We start from the raw sequence: 15,738 nt of genomic DNA, 5'->3' as shown, positions 1-15,738 counted from the left end.
CTGAAGGACAAGAGTATCGAAGCTATCAAAATAACAAGGGTATACGAGCCTTCGATTGCAAAACAGTTTTCCTTTGCTACAAATCAAGATACAGTGGAAGAAAATATCGAAGATCAGGTGGGGGAAGACATCCGTGATTATGGGCATACATGACAACACGAAGATCTGCCACTGGGGAGTCCCCATTTCTCCTCACTTATGGAGCTGAAGCAGTCATCCCAACAGAGATCCTCATGCCAACCACAAAGACCGAAGCATGAGAGAAAAATCTCACAACAGACATGATGTTAGAGAGACTGGACGACCTGGAAGGAAGGAGGGAAGCAGCATTGTAGAAGATGGAAAATTATCAACGGAGACTAGCGAGAGAGTACAACAAAAAGGTTAAGCTTCGAAATTTTGTAGAAGGGCAGTATGTGCTAAGAACAATCCCGCAGTATCAACGAGAGAAGAAATGGGGAAAGTTAGCACCTACATGGGGAGGACCTTTTATAATACACGACATTGCGGGAGACGGTTCTTACTATCTTCGCAATCTGAAAGGCGAGGTCCTCCGGCACCCGTGGAATGCTAAATGGCTCAAACCGTACTACCCATAGGAACAACGCAGCTTTGCATCTGCGTGAAGAATACCAGAAGAAGAAGGCAGCGTAACCGCTTTACATGTTTCTATCTCTGGACGAGGAGTAGCAGGCCTCAACCTATCAATCAAACAAACTTTTTGGGAAATCTTCAAGCAAACGAAATGGTCAAAAGGCCCGCTGGATGAACGCATGTACATTACATAAAATTAACAATATTGGGGAAAGTAGTTAATCTACAATCTCTCAGGGCTCCCCTATCAGTGTCTATGAGTGTAAGACCAGGGGAAGGCACCCAGCAGAAAGAGATACCCAACCAATTTTAAGGCAGCGGGTCGACGGAATGGGTGCATGTAAATATTTCAAATAAGCATTCCATATCCTAGAACGCTGCCTCGGCCCCCACCGTTTGGGAATCCTCTGGCCCAGGATTCGCCAGCGGGGTGACAGGTCTCAAGACGATCACGAAGGTATTTACCTTCGGTGTCGCACCAAACACTCTCAACTTTTTAAAACAAGTTATTTCTAGTTTAACACTTCACAATACTTAAAATAAAAGATGAATTGATAACGCAGGTATGCCAAAAGGATGATCCATTTCATAAAGAGTTGATTACAAGATTCAGCAAATAAGATAAAGCAGGAAACACATCAAAAAATGATCCGAAATTATATAATCAACAAGGATCAACTTTCTATGACTAATAAAAGAAATCTACTTGGACGATACAGCTCCATCAACAGGGTTGTCTCTGCGAGATGAAGGTACGCTACCACCTGAAGAGGGCCCAGAAGAACCAGGCAAGGGCGCGGGAAGGGGACGACGCGGATAATTCTTGACAAGACCATGTTCGACTTTAAGATCAAGTTCAATCTTATCAGGACTTTGTTGGTCTCTTCAGCCAACTGACATCGAGCTTTATAAGTGATAACAGCGGTCCGCTGGTTGGCCTGAGACAGCAATGCAGATAGGCGTTCCGCCTCTTTGGAGGCAATCTCCGCTGCTTCCTCACGAGACGCGGCCAACCCTTTGAAATAGTTGGCTTGTCCTTCCTGCTGCACTAAGGCAGATTGAGTTTTTTAAGCTCATCATTTGCTGCGTGAAGCTGTCCCTCGAGTGCTGAAAACAAGAAATACCAAGGGGTTAAAACGAAGAAATAACAGAATCACACTCGATAAAACGAGGTTATACCTTCGACATTAGCCGAAGCTCTTCATACTCATTGACAACTGCGTCCCGAGCCTCATCAAGAAAGTCATATTCGTGGATAGTTTCTTATAATCCGTTTGAAGGTTCGTAAGAGCAAATTGACTCGCGTCTAATCTACCTGCTTCATTGAATCCAAGTGACGAAGATGGTTGACTTCGTCATTCATCCCCCATCCTTTTATGGAGTCGATACACATTCACTTCAAGATCTCTTTCAGACTCCACTTGGCGAGCAACATCAGCTCGAGACGCTGCTAGGGCTTTACTAAGAGCACCAACCTCGGCCCTAGCATTATCTCTTTCCTCGGAAAGACGCAGCATACTATCCCTAACCCCGGGCCTAAGAAAGAACGATGTTGTAACTCTCCTTCCAAAAAGCGCACTCTAGCCTCTAAGTCCGAAGCATGTTCTCGAGCATCACGCAGGTTGTCACGCGTCCATCAGCGTACCATTAAACAACAACGGTCATGATTGTACTTATTTTGCATATCAACCATCAGTGTTCGCTTTTCACGCCACTCAGCTGTTAAGGCGTTGTGCTCATCAGCACGAGCATTCCACTTTACGGCTTCGCTTTTCAACTTACCCACCAACTCTGCAATACGGGATTTCTGTCGTTCCCTTTCTTTCCGAAGCCATATCAACTCGGGGACTCCACCCACTGAAGATAGGGTGGGGAGACTCAGACAGAACACCAAAATACAGATAGGGAATCACGAGGAGTGAAAAATCCGTAAAATACGAACCTGTGAAGGACGAGACATTTCTACGAGTCTGCTCCAATTCGTTGCGGACTATAGCAAGTTCTGAACGAAGACTCTCCTCAGCGTTACCCAGCTGTTCTTTTTCCTTCAGACGGCCCCTCAGTTCATTTATTTCCACTTCCGCAGACAGTTCCTCTTCTCTATGACGAAGCTTGGCCTCCAACTTTAAAGACTTTGCTTTGAAGAATTGGTATAGAACATGGTTACAATGTTCGCTCCTCATCATATACGTCACAAACAACAAACATTATTATACCAAAGGGATCAGATATCACGAAGAACACAATGCGGATATCATAGAGTACAAGGAAAAAAAGTACAAGGATTACCTCTAAACACGCTGCTGGGGAAAACCGTATTGGTACCCATCAGCTATGGCCATCATATCAGCAACAGAGGAGGGAGGGTCAACCACTAGGTTAGCTTGAAGCTCTCAGATTCTTCTCCCACATCTCAGCAACGCGGGCTTCAGAAGACAATTGCATCATCGACGAGTATAAGCGTCGGAATTCTTCTCACCAGTGACCACTGGGGCAGGGTTAGGGACGAACATCAGGTTCTTCTTCTTAAGCCAAGCCAAAATGGCATCTTCCTTCAGGCATTAGCGAGTAAGGGAAATCCTCTGAAGGAGACTCAACCGCAGACTTCCCCTTGGCGGTTATCTCCTCACCGCGCAAGTCTCGACATTACCACCCTCAGCATGACCACCTGCGTTCTCAGCTGCTGAGGTGGTACCTTCTTTGCCAAGATCCCCAAGCACATCCCAATCATCATTTGGGGAAAGCAATGAGAAGTCTTCGGCAAGACCCATGGCAGCATTCACATCAAAGGATTCCCCCGCGGAATATATCCTACCGAAAGAAAATTCTGGGGAAATAACGGGCAGAGTACCCACACCAACAATTCATCGCCAACAGGGGCAGATCCACCCCGCCAGTACCACCAACGGTAATATTACCCTCAGCCTCACCATCACCACCCGCGCAACTTCTTCTTCACCATCACCACCCGCGGAAACTTCTTCTTCACCATTACCACCTTCGTCATCAGGGTGAGAAGTGTCGGTACGCTCTTCTCCATGGACATTTCTTCATCCTCACCATACCCTTCGTTTACGGGACTCGTAACCTCCTCATAACCTCAGCCTCACCGGTAACCGCAGTAGAAGATTGTTTGGGTCCAAGTTTCTTCTTCTTCGACACCTACAAACCAGTATACATCCCACAAAGGCTCATTTTTTCCCTCACTTCAAAAATGAAAATTATTTCAAGCAAGGAAAAAGGGGCAAAAGATAGAGAATATAAGAAGAAACTATACCTTGGCAGCAGCAGCACTCTTCGTTGGATGGGTAGCACCAGAACCCTCCTCCTCATCTCCATCAACGACATCAAGAGCATAAGGAAAATTCATGCCCGCGAAATTCGGACGCCAAGGACAGAAATCTCCATAACGAGCAGGAGGAGTTTCACGAGGCTTGCTATTTTCAGAAGGACGCCAACCGCGTGGACCCGGAATCCATCCATAAGCCCAAGGACCAACTACCTCAATAACAGTAGCATGCCATTCATAATCATGGTCACGCTTAATCCTTTCACGAGCAGGAAAGAGTTTCCGTTTAGCAGATCCCTCAGTACCAGGAACATACTTCAGCTTGGCATCACTCACCTCACTCAAAAGACGAATTTCACCACGGGGAGCAGCAATATTACGAAGACTAACACTCCACGGCTTACGGTTTCTGCTGTTGACATAATCCCCAAAAGAACTGTTAAAATTCTGAGGAGTGTACCACTCTCTCTCAGCAGGATTTGGAACATAGCAGGTCATCATAGTCTCTCCCTTGCTTCGCAGTAACATCCCTTCAGTGAACGAAGATAATTCCCAGATAGTTGTGACACGGAACGATTATGAGTGTTCGTGGAAGAGCCTTCGCGACTAGCCAACACGTCATAATAAAAGGAGTCACCCGACTTATATAGGGGCAACATAAGACCCGCCTCGAAGGCTCCAACCGTAGTCAACACATGAAACTCATCAAATGATAATTAGCAAGGAGCTCGTAAGTGATATCATCGTCATGGGCATAGAAGCGAAACCTCAAAATCTTGAAGTTCATGTTTTTCCTTGAACATCTCAAGATCAATATGCTCGAAAGTGACCTTCTTCTTACCAATGAAATGCTGCGTATCACGGGGACAGTTTCTTCGTCTGCGGAATCAGAAGTAGGACCCAATTCGAAGCTTTCCTTTTAGAAGGAAGATTTGTAGACGGATCAGCTCTTGACATAGTACCCTTGGAGTACTTCCTTTGAAAGAAACCGGGGAGGAGGCGGCAAAGATTTCTGCGGAGGCATGAAGGAGGAGCCATTGAACGAAGGGGCGGAGCATCCACTATTTCAGTACGAGGGAGGAGGAGCCCGCGTACTCCTAGATTCATCACGAGGAGGAGACTGCGTACTCCTAGAATCTTCACGAGGACGAGAAGGGGCGCGGTTAACAACATACCTAGATCCAGAAGGACTTCGGCATATCCTCTTTCTTAGTAGGCACACCTTCGCACCGGAGGAAGATGAAACCTATGACCCGAGGATCCGATTGCGAAGACTTATAAGGACCTTCCCAAGTGGAGATCTGTCAGAATCTCTACGCGGGGGGATCTTGGCGGACTAGACGGCGGGGTTTGGTAAGGAGCCCGCGGACGATCAGACATATCTACAAGGAAACACAAAAACAGTTTAGAGAAGAATACGAGGAGATCACTAAAGATCAAAAAACCCATAATTGATGGTTCATCCGGATAAACATTAAAAACCCTAAGAACTAAAAAATACTCCATCCAACTCCAGGGTTAATACTCAAATACAGACTCACGGACGCTGTAACAAAAAACAGGGGCAAGCATATATGCTTCGACATGTATGATCTTCATCGCAAAACCAAGAATACAGCAGCAGGAGACAAACGGGTAGATACGTAGATAAATCAATGATGAACAACTAATGAAGAACCCCATACCTTTATAGAAGAGGACGACAAGCACCAACCACAATCGAAGAAAGGAGGATCAGAGATATCAAAAGATACAGGGTAGCAACAATCAAGAGCGAAAGAAACAGAAGAAAGAAACAGAAAATTGAATGATGTTATCTTCCTCACAAGAACGGTGATAATAAATGACTAAAGAACAAGAAGAGAATGAACACTGACAAGAAGAGGATAAAAGTTTTTTTTCACATTCTCTTTCCTATTTATGAAGCTAGAGAAGACAATAACTGCTCCTCGTACCAAGGAGCAGTTACGGGGAAAGTTAATGCAAAGTGGGAAACGTGTATGACTACCTTTCTTGTTCAAAATTGCAAAATACGCCCAAGTTAGAAGAAGAGGGGCAAATTGTATGTACACCTTTCATCATCCACCACGTGTACAGAAAGAGACATGTGGAAGGTATGCAAAGCGAGACATCAAAACATGATAGCAAGCATCTCATCAGAAGATGCCATCGGTCAGCAGATCTGACGGTCAGGGACAGAGGATCACAGAGGTATGATGGCTCATAGGAGCACCAGGTAATACCCCTTGGGTGTTAACACACCCAATCCCGAGGAAGATCCCAGATCAAGGGCCGAGAGGAAGTTTGGCTGACACAGATGTGACCAGACAAAGAGACACTTGTCTGACACGAGCAGACATCCATCTACCCGCATTAAATACCAAAGAGACATACACGTGTCAATCAGCTCGTGGAAGAGGCGAGGATAACCCTTCGTATTCAATCTCAGGCCGCGGCATATGCCGAAGACCTTTGCGTAGTAGGCACAAAGCACAAGAAGATAAGATTACAACGGCACCTCAGAAATGGGACCCACGTTCCAATCCTATAAATACCCCTCTCCACTAAGAGAGAAGGGGTCGACCATTTTGGAGAGAAATTATAGGAGAACATAGGAGAGAGAAATAGGAAGAGTAAGTAATCCCCCTACTTCCGCAGACCTATGTATATTCTAAAGTCATTCGACTATATTTGTAACCATTCAGTACATAGTGAAACACCAACCCTGTGGATGTAGGCCTTAGTGCCGAACCACGTAAATCTGTCTCATTTGCATTTCAGCACCTTACATTCAGCGTTAAACTTCATATGCTTTATATTTATACTTGATTCTTGGTTTATTCCTTTAAACGAACATTATTTATGATAATATTCGACTAGACAATGACAAGCCCGAAGGCTTAGAGTCGATGAATCGATATAATCATCCCCGTTACGCATACGACGTACAATTCTAGAATTAGGATGTATGCGAATATTGTTTGTGAACACGTGGATGGCTTCGTGATTTATGTGTTCACAAGGACGTATCCGGTTTGAACAAGAATCAGTTAAAAGGAAGTTACGGGTAATGGAATTTGGCGACTTCACTAAGAAATCAAAGAAGAAGGTTCAGGAAGCAGATTCGATATGTTCAATATGCTTGGACTGTTTGAAGCCAACTGACAAGATCAGAGAGCTGTCTATATGCTCTCATGTGTTTCACAAAGGGTTTCTGGATATGTGGATTGATCGGCACCGGTTCTCATGCCCCTATTGCAGAGCACGTCTCTAACTTTTCACTTAGGATTAACGAGTTTGTCTTTATAAAGTTTTCTTCTTTAAGAGGAACCAACAATATTAAGTCAGAACTCTTTCATAAAAACAAAAAAAAAAAAAACCAATCGGCACTCTTCCAATTCTAATGCCAACGAAGATAAGTACATCTCAACATATGGACGCTACTGCATGACCAGCACATATGATCGGAAGACTGCCGCTCATGTTCTGCTTTTCTGTTTTGCTACTTTATATTCATGGCATATTATTCCAATTGCAACTCATGAATCTTTGAGTATCATATACCCTCTTTATTTATTTTTTATTATTATTCATTTCTTTTTATTCTTTTTTTTAGTAAAAGAGAATTTTTATTGATCATTTAATCTAGAAAATAAAGAATTACACAGAGTCGATTTGGAGGACTGGCAGTCTAGCAACAAGCTGAGTACCAATAGAATAACAACACCTAATCTATGGAAAACAAAACTACCATTAAAAATATCTAATATAAGAAATTGTGAGTATGTTTGCTTAAAAAATATCTAATCTTTTATAATCCTAAGTGATATGAACCCCATGTTCAAAGGTGATGAAAACCTACACATACATTGAAAGTTAACACCACCTCCCTTGCCACGCGTCTCCCACTCTCTAATTTTCTTTCCCTCTCCTCTATTTTTTCTCCACATTATTCCGGGAAAGAAATAAATCCTGTGAAAAGTCTAAAAACATAGTAAAGGGGAAATTAGGCTCAGGCCTAACCCATGGATAACCCATAATATGAGGCCCTTAATTAAAAAAAGTTTAAATCTAGGCCCCGAGTTTTTAAAAGACCTTGATACCCTTATGCATATTGTCAAGCCCATAATTAAATAAAATTTAAATCTAGGCCCAAAATTATTAAATCTAGGCCCGAAATTATTAAAATACAGTGCGAAGGTGTAAACAGAAGTTACACATGCATATGGCATGTGTAACCAGAAGTTACACATCCTTATGATATGTGTAATGCAAAGTTACACTTGTATATATATGCAAATAAATAGACATCAAAAAAAAACACAAAAAAAAAAGTTATTACTTTAATATTCATTTACAATAATTTATTAGCATGTGTAACTAGAAGTTACACACGCATCTGTTTAGTGTAATTGAGAGTTACATATGTGTCTATCTAGTGTAACTGAGAGTTACACATGCATCTGACTTGTGTATTCAGCGTCAACTCTAGTTCCAGCGAGACCATTACCACGTTTAAGCAATTAGCTTTTATGAAGTTATCTAAAACCTGAAATATAACAACAAGCAATCAGTATTTATACGATTAAAATGAAAAGTACATAAAACAATGTATATTTCAGTTTCACAAGCATCTGACTAGTGTAGCTAGCGGTTACACATGCATCTGAATTGTGTAACTGAGAGTTACACATGCATATAACATGTGTAACTAGGAGATACACATTCATCTGGCTAGTGTAGCTAGCAGTTACACATGCATATGACTAGTGTAACTAGGAGTTACACATACATATTGATATGTGTACCCAAAATCAGTATGTGTAAGTAAAAGTTACACATCTAATTAACATGTGTAACTTGCAGATACACATGCATCTGAATTATGTAACTAGGAGTTACACATGCATCTGACTTAGATATGTCAACATAAAATCAGCAAATCCATCTCTAAATGAATAACACTAGCAAAAACGAGAGGTGACTATCAAGCAATTACCAGTCATAAAATAATACAGTTAACCTTGCAAGTGAATGAGAAGCTCTTAATTAAGATATCACTGCTTCAGCAAAAAGACGTTGTTAGCACTGTATTAACAGAAAGACGTTTTACAGCGCTAGTCTAGATGTACCTAAGCCATTTTCATATATCGATGACGAAGGACATTTTAAGCAACAGAAGTAAAGCTTCAGACAGTAATTGTACTGGCAGATAATACAAACACCTGGGAACCTTGTGCTAGCACATTATATCGCAAAAAATGATCACACAACTGATTCAGCAGGGTATAGATATGAACCCAGGAAAACAAAATGCATGTGTAATCAGTAGTTACACATGTAAACAATAGTTACACATGCATATTAGCATAAGTTACACATACAATCATCATGTGTAACTAGAAATTACACATCTAATTATTATGTGTAACTATAAGTATAACCTGCATCTAATTAGTCTGATCTGCATCCACTACTACTCCCTACTACTAGGACTTGATGTTCTTTTCTCAATTTCATAAATATAACCACTATAACATATCCCATCAAATTAGCATGTGTAACTATAAGTTACATATGCATATCCCATCAAATTAGCATGTGTAACTATAAGTTACACATCTAATTTGCATGTGTAACTAGTAGATACACATTTATTTGGCTTGTGTACCTAGAAGTTACATATTTAATTAGCATGTGTAACTACTAGTTACACATCCATAGTCTGCCAATGCTAGTTAAACGTGCAAATTGTCATGCATATGGCTTGTGTGATGTGCAGTTAAACAGATGTATGAGTTAAGTGAACCATTCCAGACCTATATCCATATACTACCTTTCAAGAAAAAGAGTAGCGTCGTAAGTAATCAAGAAGGCTTACTTGATAACGGTGTTCACTTTATCTGTCTGGATGTTGTACATCTTCTTGAAAGCATCCTTGTTTCTTCTTCTTGTTGTCTTCAATCTTCTTCATTGCGGACTCGGTGGTGAGTGGGTATTTCAGGATCTGGTAATGGTCCAGCTTGTTCCTTGGTAGTGCATTAATATATTGGTACTTGGGATTCCTTGCCTTCTGCAATGTCTTTGGCCTGTGAAATATGACTGATGTGCAGATATTCTTAGCCTTCTTCTTAATGGTTGATGCTCCAGCTTTGACAGCCTTGGAAGCTTTGTTAGCCAGCACCTTGGGGTCAGCCTTCTTAGTAACTACATGACAAGCAAATGATATCAGTACCATAGCAGCTAGAACACTTCTCATACAAATGAACAAAACAGGACATCCAAAAATCAAAAACCAATGGACACAGATAGTCAAATCTATCTCATAACTGAATAAACTAGAGCAAGTATACAAAACTTAATAGTTCACCCTTACAGAGTTACAGACTCTACAAAAAGAAGGTAAAATTAAAAATGTTACAGTTAGATAGAAGTTTCATATTAGGTTACATATGCATATACCATCAAATTAACATGTGTAACTATAAGTCACACATCTAATTTGCATGTGTAACTAGTAGATACACATTCATTTAGCTTGTGTACCTAGAAGTTACACATTTGATTAGATGTGTAACTACTAGTTACACATATATAGTCTGCCAATGCTAGTTAAATGTGCAAACTGTCATGCATATGGCTTGTCTAATGTGCAGTTAAAAATATGTAATGTGCAGACCTATATCCATATACTACCTTTTGATATACATTCATTCAACGGAAAGCATTGCCCCCTTTGATATACATTACAAAATCCATATACTACCTTTACAAGGATGCATAAGTCAACACTAAAAACCAATCATTGACAGGGATGCTACCGTAGTAAATTTATCAGAACAAGTTAACCTTGATCACAAAAAAAACATAAACATTTAAAAAAGAAGAGAACCTTGTGAAATCAGCTAATTACCTATCACCACTAGCACCAGTAGTAGAAACTTAAAATAGTTCATCCTTTATCTTCTCATCATCTCCTTCAATTCATCAATTCTGAAAAACAATTGAGCAAATCAGGTCAGAATTATATTTTTCTACTCTGACCTGAATAGAACAACCAAAACAAGAATCAAAACCTAATCAAACTAAATAAGAAAATAGAACTACTAAATGAGTCAATCATATTGAATCAAAACAAAAACGTTACCTGAAGTAGCTTCAAAAGAACAAATTGGAATAAATTGATTGATTCAAATTGGAGTCACCACAATATCACCAACTGAAACCTGAATCATTCAAATTGGAGTTCTTATACAAGATGACAAGAACTACCTAGGTTTAATCATGAATAAGTTGTTTCCAAGCATTAAAAACCTTCAACTGTTGTATTCAATCATTATGTGTAAGTAAAAGTTACACATCTAATTAGCATGTGTAACTAGAAGTTACACATCTATTTAGCTTGTGTAACTAGAAGTTACACATCCACTTAGCTTGTGTAACTGAAAGTTACACATCCATAATAAAGCACAAACGGGAGCTAATACCGCAGATTAATGAGGATAATCGGACATACCTGTATGAATTGAACATATCAACAGCACCTTGGAGATCAAAAGCCCATGTTTCATGGTCCCCAGATTTCATAAGGTTATTGCCAACCCACTGGGAAAGTGATTTGAAGAACCCAAGCTCCATCATGTAAGCTACAAGCCACCTGAGTTTTAGAAACATAATATGACATGTTAGATAGTTGATCTACTAACGTCAATTCTCTTACGAAGGTATGATTTTCCATGAAAGAAGAAAACACTTCCAAATGTGTTGTTCACTGGCATTTCATGAACTCCAAAAGTCGTCCACCTTTACAGTGGATCCATATATATGGTAGTGTAGTTGAATGTATATATCAACTTCCCAATTGCACAAATGAAAACTGTAGTATACATAAGTACAACAAAATGAAGGAGAATAACTCTTACTTTCTTGATGGGATTTCTGAGGGTAAACTTTGCAAGGTCTGGAAAACCTTCTCAATTTCTCCATCATCCTCTTTAGGATTTATATCTCCAGGTACAGATTCCAGTACCCAAAGTTGTTTTGCATCAAGGAAGTGTAGAAAACTTCATTACATGGAAGGATGGACATACTGGGTTTATTAGCAATTGAAAGAAGCAAAGATCTCAAAAAAGGTTTTGTGTGTCCTTCTTCACATTTTGTAACAATTTTGTTTAGTAAAAACTGAGAATATGTAAATAAACATACTAAATGCCAGATCCAAATACTTCATCTACATTTCGTATCCTTAAATTAGAAAAATTAAACAACATCAATAAAACCAAACAACAGAAGCAATTCATCAAACATTTAGAACTCAAAAACAGAATTATCAGATGTTGGTGATACCGAATCTCCAGATGAAAATTATTACTATTAACAGCTTCTTCATTAGTTGTTTCCAAAGCAAAAGAAGAATCAGATTTTGAATCACCTGTGAATGACGATTAGTTGTTATCTTCTTTATTTCTGTTGTTGTTGAAGATCTTCATAGTTCCATTGTTGAACCTGCACAATAAGTAAGTCCTAAGGTTTAAAACATCATTACATACATGAAAAACAACAAAGAAGAGGAAATCCCAACTTAAAAAAACCTTGAAAAAAATGAAAGAGATGAAACAATAACTAATTAGATTATAGAAGACTTCTGACTTGAATGGAGACTGAGAAGAGATGATGAAACCTTAACTTGAGATTCACAAGCTTTAATTTCAGATTCAAAATAAAATTGAAATAATATTTGACTGATTCGAATTCATAGATTATTTGATGCTCAACTATTTTATCTATTGAATCTAATCCATTCAAATCTCTAAATAACTACATCATAACCAGGATGAACTCCAAAAATGCACCAAAATTCCAAAACACCGAGAATAAAATTTCGATTTATCATCGTTTCTAACAGATCTTCTTCTTCTAATAACAAACACGCAGATGATTTACTATCATTCTTCCAGATCTAAAAAAGAAAATGAAATCAATGAAAGAAATATAAACCTAGAAACTTTATATGAATCTTCAAACAGAAAACTAAATTAGAACGAAATCTCTGCAGAAAAAATGAAATCAGATTACGAAATCAACCGATTGAATTGAAATTTTTCCTGTTCGATTTGATTTTCTACGAGAATCTTCATATTCAGTTCCTGCTGATGAATTTTCATTGAATCTCCGAAGAATAACTGATGTTGATTTCAAATTTATGTTTAGATAATCAGGATCTTTTTTTGTAAAGGTCAGATCTAAGTTATGAAATCATTACTCACTGGAAATTTCGATTAGAAATCGTGTTCTCGGCCTGTTTCTTCGTCTGAGAGAGAGAGCAAACCCTGAAACTTTTTTCTCTGCAACCTGCAACCGAGCGAGAGAGATGAGAGAGAAAGAAAATGAAGAAATGAATGGATCTTATGATTTTTCTCTTGTATATATTGAAAAGGGTAAATTTGACATTATGAAAATGTCACTTTATTATCAAGCCCTAAAAATTAAAGTTCTGGGCCTAGAAATATCAAAATGTGAAAGAATGGAGTTGACAATGAAGGATCCATTTTGTTGGGTTTCTATGTGTTGAACCCATATAATAGGGGGTTATAGTATTTTTCACCATAGTAAAACCATCTGGAGGAAAAAAAAACTAAAAGCAAAAAACTAAAACCAAACCGTTCATTGTTGCACAACCATCATGATTGAGAGAAAACTAGCAAATCCTGATGATTATAATGCCCCGGGAAATCCAACAGCTGCTAGAAGATTTAGGCTTAATAGGTTACTCACTAAGTCATTCTATGTTCAGTTGAGATCTATCAGGCTTCATTGCAAAACGCCAAATCCTGCTGATTATAATATCCCAGAAAACCCAGAGATGCTAGAATATTTAGGCTTGCTAGGTTGTTTACTAAACCATTCTATGTACAGTTGAGACCTATCAGGATTCAGCACAATAACCAGACAGCACACCCTGATATTCTTAATCACGAACCAACAAATCTTTAGGACTATAATGCCCCATAAAATCCAACAGATGCTAGGAGATTTAGGCTCGCTCGGTTGCTCAATAAGCCACTTTAGATGAGATCTATCAGGCTTCAGCACATTAACCAGGCATCACACACTGATATTCTTAATGGCGAACCAGAAAATTCAAAAGTTGCTAGAAGATTTAGGCTTGCTCGGTTTGTCAGCAAGACATTCTACAAGCAGTTTAGATCTCAAAGTCATACTTTGGGACCTGTAGTTCCTAAAAAAAAAAAAGTAAACCTTTGGTCCAGAGATGCATAACACACAGGAAAAAGTTTCTAAGAAGATTACAGAGTAAAAACAAACGAACAGGTATAAGCATTTAAAGTATACACATATTCACTTATTTAAAAGTTTTGTTGCTGACATATACAATTTCTTACCAGCGACAGCCCAAGACATATCCGAACGTGCTAGGAAATGAGCAAAAATATTCGCTATGAGTTACATGAATGGTAACATATCTTGCCTGACAATATTATAGTTCATTCAACATACTGGCTACTGTCTTGCCTAACAATAATGTAGTCTATTCAATATATTGGCTACTGTGAAATTCATCATATCACTATGAATTGATGATGTTTTCATTAAATCTATTCAATATATTGGCTACTGTGAAATTCATCATATCACTATGAATTGATAATGTTTTCATTAATTTGAATTGATAATGTTTTCATCATTAGGTAAGCATGAGAGTAACAATAGTGAAAACCAGCCTGGAGATTATGATTCAGAGGAAGAATTCCCGTACACATGTGACTGTTTTCAATAGAGGTAATCAATGCATGTCTAATAGGCTCTTACCATCCTAACAAATTATCTATGTTCATCAGTGATGGAGTTGAAAAGGCACGATATTGGAGGTCCAACTGCAGTGTGCCCTCATTGTCAAGCAATGATGTGGGATGAAGAGAGGGTCAACAAAAGCCAAAAGAAAATATACCACAAGAATTTTCAATTTGTCGTGGGAAAGGAGCTGTCAAATTGCCACTCCTAGAAAAGGTACCAGAATTTCTACAAAATCTATTGCAATACATAGGAGGTGGGCCGCAAGCTAAAAATTTCAGAATAAACATCAGGGCATATAATTCAATGTTTCCATTTACCTTACAGGGCGCCAAAGTGAAGAAATATCATAATAATGGTACAACACCATGGGTATATACAATATATGTCCTTAATCTTCTCTTCATGGGAGCTTTGTTGCCACTTGATGGTAGACTACCTGCATTTTGTCAGCTGTACATTATAGACACTGAAAATTGGGTAAAGAATTCAAGCAAATGTGATGCAGTAATTCCACCAAATATCAAGAATACAAGCAACTCTGGTACCATTGATACAATACCCAAAAAATAATAATGACGAAGTAAGTACATATCTTGAGGGTCGATATCTATCAGGTTGTGAATGTGTGTGGAGAACACTTGGTTTTGAAATTCATTATCTCAAGACGAGCGTAGAGAGACTACCATTGCATCTCGACGGGAACATTTAGTATACTACGGAGATGACGATGATTTGAGAGATGTTCTAGAAAACGCAGATCCAGATGCATCAAAATTCATTCAGTGGATGAAAGCTAATAGGCACTTCAAAGATGCAAAAAAACTGACGTATGCAGATTTTCCTAAGCATTAGAGGTGGGACCAAGCAAAGAAAACCTGGAAAGTAAGACAAAGGGGAGTGGGAGCAAAAATTGGGCGTATCTACTATGTACATCCCACTGCAGGTGAGAAATACTACCTACGTATTTTATTGAATGTGCAGAAAGGATGTCAGAGCTACGATGATATTAAAACAGTGGGTAATACAATTCATCATACCTTCAA

At 39.0% G+C, this 15,738-nt stretch overlaps 1 long non-coding RNA gene and 1 pseudogene across 1 annotated transcript; both read right to left on the bottom strand.

Annotated features, from left to right (window-relative positions):
• Positions 1–8,400: 8,400 nt before the first annotated feature.
• On the bottom strand, positions 8,401–15,400 carry LOC113308628 (annotated as a pseudogene).
• On the bottom strand, positions 10,909–11,496 carry LOC113308629. Its single transcript, XR_003339948.1, has 3 exons — positions 11,400–11,496; positions 11,031–11,109; positions 10,909–10,927 (listed from the first exon to the last, which is right to left on the bottom strand). It is a non-coding gene; the product is annotated as an uncharacterized LOC113308629 (long non-coding RNA).
• Positions 15,401–15,738: the final 338 nt, after the last annotated feature.

This window comes from Papaver somniferum, chromosome 9 (assembly GCF_003573695.1).
Source record: "Papaver somniferum cultivar HN1 chromosome 9, ASM357369v1, whole genome shotgun sequence".
In the NCBI taxonomy this organism is placed as follows: Eukaryota; Viridiplantae; Streptophyta; class Magnoliopsida; order Ranunculales; family Papaveraceae; genus Papaver; species Papaver somniferum.
The sequence above is the reverse complement of the archived record's forward strand: the minus strand, read 5'-3'. Positions and strand labels throughout refer to the sequence as shown.